The sequence below is a fragment of the Oncorhynchus keta genome, chromosome 4 (genome assembly GCF_023373465.1).
Source record: "Oncorhynchus keta strain PuntledgeMale-10-30-2019 chromosome 4, Oket_V2, whole genome shotgun sequence".
Classification (NCBI taxonomy): Eukaryota; Metazoa; Chordata; class Actinopteri; order Salmoniformes; family Salmonidae; genus Oncorhynchus; species Oncorhynchus keta.
Window position 1 is genome coordinate 84,830,138 of NC_068424.1, and position 12,812 is coordinate 84,842,949.

The 12,812-nt window shown below is 46.6% G+C and overlaps 1 long non-coding RNA gene across 8 annotated transcripts; it reads right to left on the reverse strand.

Annotated features, from left to right (window-relative positions):
- Positions 1–3,032: 3,032 nt before the first annotated feature.
- LOC127916349 (uncharacterized) lies at positions 3,033–5,070 on the reverse strand. 8 transcript variants are annotated; one of them, XR_008094606.1, is made up of 4 exons: positions 4,962–5,070; positions 4,071–4,796; positions 3,675–4,037; positions 3,033–3,574 (listed from the first exon to the last, which is right to left on the reverse strand). It is a non-coding gene; the product is annotated as an uncharacterized LOC127916349 (long non-coding RNA). The 8 variants fall into 8 exon arrangements; XR_008094638.1 differs by lacking the exon at positions 4,962–5,070 and having other exon boundaries at positions 4,071–4,169; positions 4,368–4,916; XR_008094617.1 differs by lacking the exon at positions 4,962–5,070 and having other exon boundaries at positions 3,033–3,475; positions 3,509–3,574; positions 4,071–4,916.
- Positions 5,071–12,812: the final 7,742 nt, after the last annotated feature.

Here is a 12,812-nt window from a genome sequence, read left to right on the forward strand (position 1 = left end):
ACCTCCTCCATGTATATCTCACTAGGTCAGGATATTAAACCTCCATGTATATCTCACTAGGTCAGGATATTAAACCTCCATGTATATCTCACTAGGTCAGGATATTAAACCTCCATGTATATCTCACTAGGTCCTCCATGTATATCTCACTAGGTCAGGATATTAAACCTCCTCCATGTATATCTCACTAGGTCAGGATATTAAACCTCCATGTATATCTCACTAGGTCAGGATATTAAACCTCCTCCATGTATATCTCACTAGGTCAGGATATTAAACCTCCATGTATATCTCACTAGGTCAGGATATTAAACCTCCATGGTATATCTCACTAGGTCAGGATATTAAACCTCCATGTATATCTCACTAGGTCAGGATATTAAACCTCCTCCATGTATATCTCACTAGGTCAGGATATTAAACCTCCTAGGATATTAAACCTCCATGTATATCTCACTAGGTCAGGATATTAAACCTCCATGTATATCTCACTAGGTCAGGATATTAAACCTCCTCCATGTATATCTCACTAGGTCAGGGTATTAAACCTCCATGTATATCTCACTAGGTCAGGATATTAAACCTCCATGTATATCTCACTAGGTCGGGATATTAAACCTCCATGTATATCTCACTAGGTCAGGATATTAAACCTCCATGTATATCTCACTAGGTCAGGATATTAAACCTCCTCCATGTATATCTCACTAGGTCAGGATATTAAACCTCCATGTATATCTCACTAGGTCGGGATATTAAACCTCCATGTATATCTCACTAGGTCAGGATATTAAACCTCCTCCATGTATATCTCACTAGGTCAGGGTATTAAACCTCCATGTATATCTCACTAGGTCAGGATTTTAAACCTCCTCCATGTATATCTCACTAGGTCAGGATATTAAACCACTCAGGATATTAAACCTCCATGTATATCTCACTAGGTCAGGATATTAAACCTCCATGTATATCTCACTAGGTCAGGATATTAAACCTCCTCCATGTATATCTCACTAGGTCAGGATATTCAACCTCCTCCATGTATATCTCACTAGGTCAGGATATTAAACCTCCATGTATATCTCACTAGGTCAGGATATTAAACCTCCATGTATATCTCACTAGGTCCATTATATCCATGATATTTGTAGTGTGATTTCCTTTACGGTCGGTGAGGTTGAGGTGTTTAAAAACGTATTTTAATTTCCCACCATAATAATAGAGTCTTGTATTGCTTGCAGGGTTGATAATGTGTTATATATATATTATCTAGAAAGCGTGGATCATCATTATTTGGACCGTATAGACTTAATGAGAAAATCTGTTTATGGTCCAACAACATATTTAAAATGATCCACCTGAGCTGTTTAGACAATTTGCACATTCGGGATCAAAATCACTGCTAATGAATGTCATCGTTCTGTTATTGTGTTAATTGTTTGTTTTAGTTGGTCAGGACGTGAGTTGGGGGGGGGCATTCTATGTTCTGTGTTTCTAGGTTGTTTTTCTGTGTTCAGGCCTAGTATGGTTCTCAATCAGAGGCAGGTGTCGTTAGTTGTCTCTGATTGAGAATCATACTTAGGTAGCCTGGGGTTTCGCTGTTGGTTTGTGGGTGATTGTTTCCGTGTCTGTGTTTTACACCACACGGTACTGTTTTCGGTTTTTGGTTATTCACGTTACGTTTATTGTTTTGTATGGAGTGTTCAGTTTATGTGTTTAATAAACAACCGTGGACACTTACCGCGCCGCAGATTGGTCCTCCGATCCTTCTCACCTCTCCTCTTCAGACGAAAGAGGAGGAAAACCCACAAATACACATCACCCCTTTTGAGTTTCTTTGGAAGAAGAAGTATGTTTCAACCCTCCTTTTTCCACACAACTTCATCTAAACGTGTCGAATGACTTTCCTGTAGACAATAGATATTATAGTATATTCTCTTCTCTTTGAGCCAGGTCAATGTTGTTATTATTTTTATTATTTTCTGCTAAGCCATTACAATTATAAATGGTTATACTTATTTCACCCTTTACCATATTGAGATACAAGTCTCAAATCTATTTATCATAATATATATTTGTAAATTTACCATTAAAAAGTGATCATATAGTTGTACCATGATTTTTGCATTGCTACTAATTATCCCTCCAATTGTTCTCCACTATTCCACCCACTAAAGCCCCTCTCCATCCCAAGTTGGGTTGTCGTCTCAGTGATCTCCAGACCACCACCGCCCTGCCAGATCCGTAGGCCCCCCGAGAGACCAGCACCCATCCTGGTGTCACAGAACGGAAGCATATCGAACATAATAACGCTGGGAACATATGAATGGCCTGTTTTGCAATTCACAACAATGTAATTGGCAAACAAAGATAGTTAGTTTCACTATTCATTATTGAAAACATCAGTTTCATTTACTCTGCAATGTTTACACAGTGGCGCAGTGCCTCTCTTTATTTGGGGAGAACCCTGTTATAGTGACTATATCTTGGTTTTGGACCGCTCTTATATTTAAAATAATATAATAATAATAATAATTAATTAATAAATATCAGGGTATTTCCTGGGACTCTCTGGATAAATATAAATTATGCCCAGTGTTGGAACTTGGTAGATTTGTCAGGACAATATTATTCCCTAATCTGTGTGTTCCCCGAACTCTGACCTTTTGGTTGGAGGCCCCAGGGCACGTGCCCTGCTTGCCCGTTTGGTCATCTGGCCCAGGGGCTAATACAGTCGCACAGCTCACAGGAGAGGCTGGTTATAAATTGGACATTTTTTTTAACCTTTATTTTACTAGGCAAGTCAGTTAAGAACAAATTCTTATTTTCAATGATGGCTGAGGAACAGCGGGTTAACTGCCTGTTCAAGGGCAGAAGGACAGATTTTGTACCTTGTCAGCTCAGGGATTTGAACTTGCAACTTTTCGGTTACTAGTCCAACGCTCTAACCACTAGGCTACCCTGCCTAGTGGTTAACATATGAATGATAATGTGTCACAATGACAGTCCTGAAGTTGACAGTAGATGAAGAAGGCTACCTGCCACCTCTACACTCAAACCACTAGGCTACCCTGCCACCTCTACACTCTAACCACTAGGCTACCCTGCCATCCTCTACACTCTAACCACTAGGCTACCCTGCCACCTCTACACTCTAACCACTAGGCTACCCTGCCACCTCTACACTCTAACCACTAGGCTACCCTGCCGCCCCTCCACTCTAACCACTAGGCTACCCTGCCACCTCTACACTCTAACCACTAGGCTACCCTGCCACCTCTACACTCTAACCACTAGGCTACCCTGCCACCTCTACACTCTAACCACTAGACTACCCTGCCACCTCTACACTCTAACCACTAGGCTACCCTGCCACCTCTACACTCTAACCACTAGGCTACCCTGCCGCCTCTACACTCTAACCACTAGGCTACCCTGCCACCTCTACACTCTAACCACTAGGCTACCCTGCCACCTCTACACTCTAACCACTAGACTACCCTGCCACCTCTACACTCTAACCACTAGGCTACCCTGCCACCTCTACACTCTAACCACTAGGCTACCCTGCCGCCTCTACACTCTAACCACTAGGCTACCCTGCCATCCTCTACACTCTAACCACTAGGCTACCCTGCCACCTCTACACTCTAACCACTAGGCTACCCTGCCACCTCTACACTCTAACCACTAGGCTACCCTGCCGCCCCTCCACTCTAACCACTAGGCTACCCTGCCACCTCTACACTCTAACCACTAGGCTACCCTGCCACCTCTACACTCTAACCACTAGGCTACCCTGCCACCTCTACACTCTAACCACTAGACTACCCTGCCACCTCTACACTCTAACCACTAGGCTACCCTGCCACCTCTACACTCTAACCACTAGGCTACCCTGCCGCCTCTACACTCTAACCACTAGGCTACCCTGCCACCTCTACACTCTAACCACTAGGCTACCCTGCCACCTCTACACTCTAACCACTAGGCTACCCTGCCACCTCTACACTCTAACCACTAGGCTACCCTGCCGCCTCTACACTCTAACCACTAGGCTACCCTGTCACCTCTACACTCTAACCACTAGGCTACCCTGCCACCTCTACACTCTAACCACTAGGCTACCCTACCACCTCTACACTCTAACCACTAGGCTACCCTGCCACCTCTACACTCTAACCACTAGGCTACCCTGCCACCTCTACACTCTAACCACTAGGCTACCCTGCCACCTCTACACTCTAACCACTAGGCTACCCTGCCACCTCTACACTCTAACCACTAGGCTACCCTGCCACCTCTACACTCTAACCACTAGGCTACCCTGCCACCTCTACACTCTAACCACTAGACTACCCTGCCACCTCTACACTCTAACCACTAGGCTACCCTGCCACCTCTACACTCTAACCACTAGGCTACCCTGCCGCCTCTACACTCTAACCACTAGGCTACCCTGCCACCTCTACACTCTAACCACTAGGCTACCCTGCCACCTCTACACTCTAACCACTAGGCTACCCTGCCACCTCTACACTCTAACCACTAGGCTACCCTGCCGCCTCTACACTCTAACCACTAGGCTACCCTGTCACCTCTACACTCTAACCACTAGGCTACCCTGCCACCTCTACACTCTAACCACTAGGCTACCCTGCCACCTCTACACTCTAACCACTAGGCTACCCTGCCACCTCTACACTCTAACCACTAGGCTACCCTGCCACCTCTACACTCTAACCACTAGGCTACCCTGCCACCTCTACACTCTAACCACTAGGCTACCCTGCCTCCTCTACACTCTAACCACTAGGCTACCCTGCCTCCTCTACACTCTAACCACTAGGCTACCCTGCCACCTCTACACTCTAACCACTAGGCTACCCTGCCACCTCTACACTCTAACCACTAGGCTACCATACCACCTCTACACTCTAACCACTAGGCTACCCTGCCACCTCTACACTCTAACCACTAGGCTACCCTGCCGCCTCTACACTCTAACCACTAGGCTACCCTGCCACCTCTACACTCTAACCACTAGGCTACCCTGCCGCCCCTACACTCTAACCACTAGGCTACCCTGCCTAGTGGTTAACATATGAATGATAATATGTCACAATGACAGTCCTGAAGTTGACAGTAGATGAAGGTGATTCATAACAACAAATAGAAGTTAATTTGAACATATTTTCATATTTTTTTCACATCAGCCAAGGTTTTAAAGGGGTAACCAGCAGTTGAAACGAATAACAAAGCCAAAAATATCCCTGCCACTGTTTTGGTAAAAAGCTGAGGGATGGACCTGCGGAAATGTAACAGCTCTCAAATTAGTAGACAGAGCATTGAAGTCTGTAACGTAACAAAATGTGGAACCGGTCAAGGCGTCTGAGTACTTTCCGATCTGCACCGTACAGAACATAAATGTATACATCCAAAAATGGATAAAGGAGCTACAGCCCATAAAGGATGACTCAGGTTGAAATGTTGATATTTTGTTGGTTGACTTGGAAGAGATAAGAGAGAGAGACAGAGACAGAAAGAGAGGTAAAGAGAGAGAGACAGAAAGAGAGGTAAAGAGAGAGAGACAGAGAGAGAGAGAGAGAGACAGAGACAGAGAGACAGAGAGAGAGAGAGAGAGAGAAAGAGAGAGAGAGAGAGAGAGAGAGAGAGAGAGAGAGAGAGAGAGAGAGAGAGAGAGAGAGAGAGACAGAGACAGAGAGAGAGAGAGAGAGAGAGAGAGAGAGAGAGAGAGAGAGAGAGAGAGAGAGAGAGAGAGAGAGACAGAGAGAGCCAGAGAGAGAGAGACAGAGAGAGAGAGAGAAAGAGAGAGCCAGAGAGAGAGATAAACTCCCTGAATAAACAGATGAATCTGCCTGGAAGCACAGAGAATTGAAATGAAGAGAAGTCTCATACACACACAGACACACAGACAGACAGACACACACAGACACACACAGACAGACAGACACACACAAACAGACAGACAACCCTCACAAGGAAAATGTAATTAAGGTGTTGTGGGAAATGCTTTTAGCCACATCCTCACTGCTGTAAATGACATATTGAATTAGAAGCATTACACATTTTACTTTTCATACTTCAGATAACAATATACTTTTTTGTGTGTGTTTATTGTTTATTGTATATTGTTTATTGTGCTTTTTGCTGGCTTTGATATTGAAATATATTCGAGCCATGAAAAGATAATTAACATTAATTCTGTACATTTTTTTTTCTCACTTTAGTTATTACGTTAATTTGATTAAGTCAGGTGGTTCTCTATTGGCCCTTGTCAAAAGTATTGCATTGTATAGGGAAAGCCATTTGGGACTGAGTCCTGAGTCTAGCTCAATGCATGGTTTAATTAAAAAAACTCCAGCAGTGTTAAAGGGCCCAGTGTAGTCAAAAACTTCAGTATCCTAGGGGTTTTATATATATTTACACACTATGATGTTGGAATAATACTGTGAAATTGTGAAAATTATAATAATTCCCTTTTAGTGAAAACCCCCCTGAAATTTCAGCCTGTTTCGGTGGGATGGAGTTTTGGCCTTCCGTGGCGACATCACCAGGCGGTAAACTAGTTAATAGATCAATAAGAAAGAGAGTTCCAAACCTCTCTGCCAATAACAGCTAATTTTCAGTTTCACCTCCCCCTCGAGACCACACCCAGAGAGTCCTAGCCAAATTATTGCTTTAGAAATTGCCCTTTGCTGAGAAGCCATTTTTGATTCGATTTTACCATTTTAATTGAAACAGTAAAGGTACTTCATTGTGGCCCAGAAATGACTGGATATTGAGATCCAAACGACCGCCACACTTTTAATGAGTGGATAAATCTATTTCAGGAAAAATACACCCAACAAGCTTCTGAAGAAGTTCAGTGATTCAGTGTTCAACAAAGTCCTAACAGAGAGAATAGAAGAAAACACACATGGTGTATCAGGGTTTGAAACTAAAGCAGACCAATAAATGCTGTGTCTCTCTGTATCAGTCCCAAGTTATCTGGGTGACAACACCAGTCCTCTGTAACAGAGCATGACATGACTCTGGAGTCTGGTCTGGAGCCTGGTCTGGAGCCTGGTCTGGTCTGGAGTCTGGTCTGGAGCCTGGCCTGGTCTGGAGTCTGGTCTGGAGCCTGGTCTGGTCTGGAGTCTGGTCTGGAGCCTGGTCTGGTCTGGAGTCTGGTCTGGAGCCTGGCCTGGAGCCTGGTCTGGAGCCTGGCCTTGTCTGTAGCCTGGTCTGGAGCCTGGCCTGGAGCCTGGTTTGGAGCCTGACCTTGTCTGGAGCCTGGTCTGGAGCCTGGTCTGGAGCCTGGTCTGGAGCCTGGTCTGGAGCCTGGCCTTGTCTGGTCTGGAGCCTGGTCTGGAGCCTGGTCTGGAGCCTGGTCTGGTCTGGAGCCTGGTCTGGAGCCTGGTCTGGAGTCTGGTCTGGAGCCTGGGCTGGAGCCTGGTCTGGAGCCTGGTCTGGTCTGGAGCCTGGTCTGGTGGTCTGGAGCCTGGTCTGGAGCCTGGCCTGGTCTGGAGCCTGGTCTGGAGCCTGGTCTGGAGCCTGGTCTGGTCTGGAGTCTGGTCTGGAGCCTGGCCTGGTCTGGAGCCTGGTCTGGTCTGGAGTCTGGTCTGGAGCCTGGCCTCTGGAGCCTGGTCTGGAGCCTGGCCTCTTGTCTGGAGCCTGGTCTGGTCTGGAGTCTGGTCTGGAGCCTGGCCTGGTCTGGAGCCTGGTCTGGCCTGGCCTGGTCTGGAGCCTGGCCTGGTCTGGAGCCTGGTCTGGAGCCTGGTGGTCTGGTCCTGGCCTTGTCTGGAGCCTGGCCTGGTCTGGTCCTGGCCTGGTCTGGAGCCTGGTCTGGAGCCTGGCCTGGTCTGGAGCCTGGTCTGGAGCCTGGCCTGGTCTGGAGCCTGGCCTGGTCTGGAGCCTGGTCTGGAGCCTGGCCTGGTCTGGAGCCTGGCCTGGTCTGGAGCCTGGTCTGGAGCCTGGCCTGGTCTGGAGCCTGGTCTGGAGCCTGGCCTGGTCTGGAGCCTGGCCTGGTCTGGAGCCTGGTCTGGAGCCTGGCCTGGTCTGGAGCCTGGTCTGGAGCCTGGCCTGGTCTGGAGCCTGGCCTGGTCTGGAGCCTGGTCTGCAAAAGGTGTTTCGACAAAACAAAATGGCTTAGAATGATGAATGATGAATGATAAGGAATAAAATACTTTATATGCTGGATAACACACACACACACAGGATTGGATAATGAAAAAAGTCTAAACACAATCCTTCAAACGATGAAACCGATTCCACATACACAGAAACAATCCTGAATAGAATTCTGCATACAAAAACATTTTAAAGATTAATAATTTAGTAGCTATAGGTTAGTAGCTATATATTTTTAACTATATAGGTTTTGTAGTAGCTATAGGTTAGTAGCTATAGGTTAGTAGCTATAGGTTAGTAGCTATAGGTTAGTAGCTATATGTTTTGTAGCTATAGGTTTTGTAGCTATAGGTTAGTAGCCAGATCACCTTTATTTAACCAGGTAGACCAGATCACCTTTATTTAACCAGGTAGGCTAGTTGCGAACAAGTTCTAACTACGACCTGGCCAAGATAAAGCAAAGCAGTTCGACACAAACAACAACACAGAGTTGGAATAAACAAGCATACAGTAAATAAATAACAGTAAATAACACAATAGAAAAAACAAAATCTATATTCAGTGTGTGCAAATGGCGTGAGGAGGTAAGGCAATAAATAGGCCATAGTAGCGAAGTAATTAAAATGTATCAGGTTAACCCTGAAGTGACAGATGAGCAGATGATGATGTGTAAGTAGAAATACTGGTGTGCAAAATAGCAGAAAAGTAAACAAAAACAATATGGGGATGAGTTAGGTAGATTGGGTGGGCTATTTACAGATGGGCTATGTACAGCTGCAGCGATTGGTTAGCTGCTCAGATAGTTGATGTTTAAAGTTAGTGAGGGAAATATAAGACTCCAGCTTCAGTGATTTTTTTCAATTCGTTCCAGTCACTGGCAGCAGAGAACTGGAAAGAAAGGCGGGCAAAGGAGGTTTTGGCTTTGGGGACGACCAGTGAGATATACCTGCTGGAGCAGTGCTACGGTTGGGTGCTGTTATCGTGACCAGTGAGCTGAGATAAGGCGGAGCTTTACCTAGCATAGACTTATAGATGACCTGGAGCCAGTGGGTCTGATGACGAATTTGTATTGAGGGCCAGCCGACTAGAGTGTACAGGTCGTAGTGGTGGGTGGTATATGGGGCTTTGGTGACAAAACGGATGGCACTGTGATAGACTGCATCCCTTTTGCTTAGTAGAGTATTGGAAGCTATTTTGAAAAAGACATCGCCGAAGTCAAGGATCGGTAGGATATTCAGTTTTTCGAGGGGATTTGAAGATAAAAGTAGCTATATTTGTAGCTATACATTTTGTAGCTATACTTTTTGTAGCCATAGGTTTAGTACCTATGGGTTTTGTAGCTATGGGTTTAGTAGCTATAGGTTTTGTAGCTATAGGTTAGTAGCTATAGGTTTAGTAGTTCTAGGTTTTGTAGTGGTTGGTTTAGTTGCTACTGAAAAATACTTTTTGTGTAGCCGTTGGAAAAAAAGAAAAATACCAGACACTGGATTTTATTATTCAATGTAACTGTCCTACCAATGGTGTTTGGAGGTGGACCACACAACAAGGTGTTGAAACATTAATCTAACCTGAACTATAACTCTTGGCCTGTCAGTTAAAAAACGTGTTTTTAAAGTGTAAAGGAATCAATTTAAATACTATACGGAGCCTAGAGAGAGAAAAGGCCATGCCATGTGGGACTAACACAACATCCCCAATCACATTATATTACACACCTAGGATGCATCCCAATTGGGGTACTCTACTCCCTATATAGTGCACTACTTTTGTCCGGAGCACTATGCACACTAGTAAACTACAAGGGTGCCATTTAGGGATACAAACACCAACTTTCTCTGTTTTCTTTTGATGGAGTCAGGTGACAAGGTGGTATTTTCATAACAGATTGGATTTGATTAGGATCTGCTGATGCTGCTCTGCCCCCTTGCCTCTGAAAGGGTCCGTAGCTCTGAGCTCTGCAACCCTGAATGCATTAGAGCTGTCAGCAGAGTGGAGCTATAAGTCATGGGAGCGGACACCTGGCTTGAGACCCAAATGGCACCCTATTCCTATGCAGTGCACTACGTTTGAACCAGAGCTCTATGGGGATCCCTATGGCCAAAAGCATTTCACAACATAGGGAATAAGGTGTTATATTGGACACAGCCCAAGGAGTGGACACCAGAAGGGGGCACGGGAGGTGCCCTTGGGCTACTGTGATCTTAGCCTCGCCCCTGTCAGATGGGTTGCACAGTCAACATGGCCGCCGGACATTCCATCAGGCTTCCGCTAAAAGAGGAATTTGCCACAGAATGAAAAAACGTCCATCAAAGGAAAGACATAAAAAACAACAATACGAGGGGACAGAGAGAGAGAAGGGGACGGAGAGAGAGAAGGGGACGGAGAGAGAGAAGGGGACGGAGAGAGAGAAGGGGAAAGAGAGAGAGAAGGGGAAAGAGAGAGAGAAGGGGACAGAGAGAGAGAAGGGGACGGAGAGAGAGAAGGGGAAAGAGAGAGAGAAGGGGAAAGAGAGAGAGAAGGGGAAAGAGAGAGAGAAGGGGAAAGAGAGAGAGAGGGGAAGAGAGAGAGAAGGGGAAAGAGAGAGAGAAGGGGACAGAGAGAGAGAAGGGAAAGAGAGAGAGAAGAGAGGGACAGAGAGAGAGAAGGGGACAGAGAGAGAAGGGGAAAGAGGAGAAGGGAAAGAGAGAGAGAAGGGGAAAGAGAGAGAGAAGGGAGAGAGAGAGAGAGAGAGAAGGGGAAGAGAGAGAGAAGGGGAAAGAGAGAGAGAAGGGGAAGAGAGAGAGAAGGGGAAGAGAGAGAGAAGGGGAAAGAGAGAGAGAAGGGGACAGAGAGAGAGAAGGGAGAGAGAGAAGGGGACAGAGAGAGAGAGAAGGGGAAAGAGAGAGAGAAGGGGAAAGAGAGAGAGAAGGGGACAGAGAGAGAGAAGGGGAAAGAGAGAGAGAAGGGGAGAGAGAGAGAGAAGGGGAAAGAGAGAGAAGGGGAAGAGAGAGAGAAGGGGAAAGAGAGAGAGAAGGGGAGAGAGAGAGAGAAGGGGAAAGAGAGAGAGAAGGGGAAGAGAGAGAAGGGGACAGAGAGAGAGAAGGGGAAAGAGAGAGAGAAGGGAGAGAAGGGACAGAAGAGAGAGAGAGAAGGAAGGGGACAGAGAGAGAGAAGGGGAAAGAGAGAGAAGGGGAAAGAGAGAGAGAAGGGGACAGAGAGAGAGAAGGGGAAAGAGAGAGAGAAGGGGAAAGAGAGAGAGAAGGGGAAAGAGAGAGAGAAGGGAAAGAGAGAGAGAAGGGGACAGAGGGGAGAGAGAAGGGGAAAGAGAGAGAGAAGGGGACAGAGAGAGAGAAGGGGAAAGAGGAGAGAAGAAAGAGAAAGAGAGAAGGGGAAAGAGAGAGAGAAGGGGACAGAGAGAGAGGGGGAAAGAGAGAGAGAAGGGGAAAGAGAGAGAGAAGGGGAAAGAGAGAGAGAAGGGGAAAGAGAGAGAGAAGGGAAAAGAGAGAGAGAAGGGGAAAGAGAGAGAGAAGGGGAAAGAGAGAGAGAAGGGGACAGAAAGAGAGAGAAGGGGAAAGAGAGAGAGAAGGGGAGGGGAAGGGGAGAGAGAGAAGGGGAAAGAGAGAGAGAAGGGGAAAGAGAGAGAGAAGGGGAAAGAGAGAGAGAAGGGGAAAGAGAGAGAGAAGGGGAAAGAGAGAGAGAAGGGGACAGAGAGAGAGAAGGGGAAGAGAGAGAGAAGGGGAGAGAGAGAGAGAAGGGGACAGAGAGAGAGAAGGGGAAAGAGAGAGAGAAGGGGAAAGAGAGAGAGAAGGGGAAAGAGAGAGAGAAGGGGAAGAGAGAGAGAGAAGGGGAAAGAGAGAGAGAAGGGGAAAGAGAGAGAGAAGGGGAAAGAGAGAGAGAAGGGGAAAGAGAGAGAGAAGGGGAAAGAGAGAGAGAAGGGGAAAGAGAGAGAGAAGGGGAGAGAGAGAGAGAGGAAGGGAAAGAGAGAGAGAAGGGGAGAGAGAGAGAGAGAAGGGGACAGAGAGAGAGAAGGGGAAAGAGAGAGAGAAGGGGAAAGGGGACAGAGAGAGAGAGAAAGGGGAAGAGAGAGAGAAGGGGAAGAGAGAGAAGGGGACAGAGAGAGAGAAGGGGAAAGAGAGAGAGAAGGGGAAAGGGGAGAGAGAGAAGGGGAAAGAGAGAGAGAAGGGGAAAGAGAGAGAGAGAAGGGGAAAGAGAGAGAGAAGGGGAAGAGAGAGAGAGAAGGGGGAAAGAGAGAGAGAAGGGGACAGAGAAGAGAGGGGAGAGAGAAGGGGAAAGAGAGAGAGAAGGGGAAAGAGAGAGAGAAGGGGAAAGAGAGAGAGAAGGGGAAAGAGAGAGAGAAGGGGAAAGAGAGAGAGAGAAAGAGAAGGAGAGAGAGAAGGGGAAAGAGAGAGAGAAGGGGGAAAGAGAGAGAGAGAAGGGGAAAGAGAGAGAGAGAAGGGGAAAGAGAGAGAGGGGAAAGGGGAAGAGAGAGAGAGAAGGGGAAAGAGAGAGAGAAGGGGAAAGAGAGAGAGAAGGGGAAAGAGAGAGAGAAGGGGAAAGAGAGAGAGAAGGGGACAGAGAGAGAGAAGGGGAAAGAGAGAGAAGGGGGACAGAGAGAGAGAAGGGGAAAGAGAGAGAGAAGGGGAAAGAGAGAGAGAGAGAGAAGGGAGAGAGAGAGAGAGAAGGGGAAGAGAGAGAGAAGG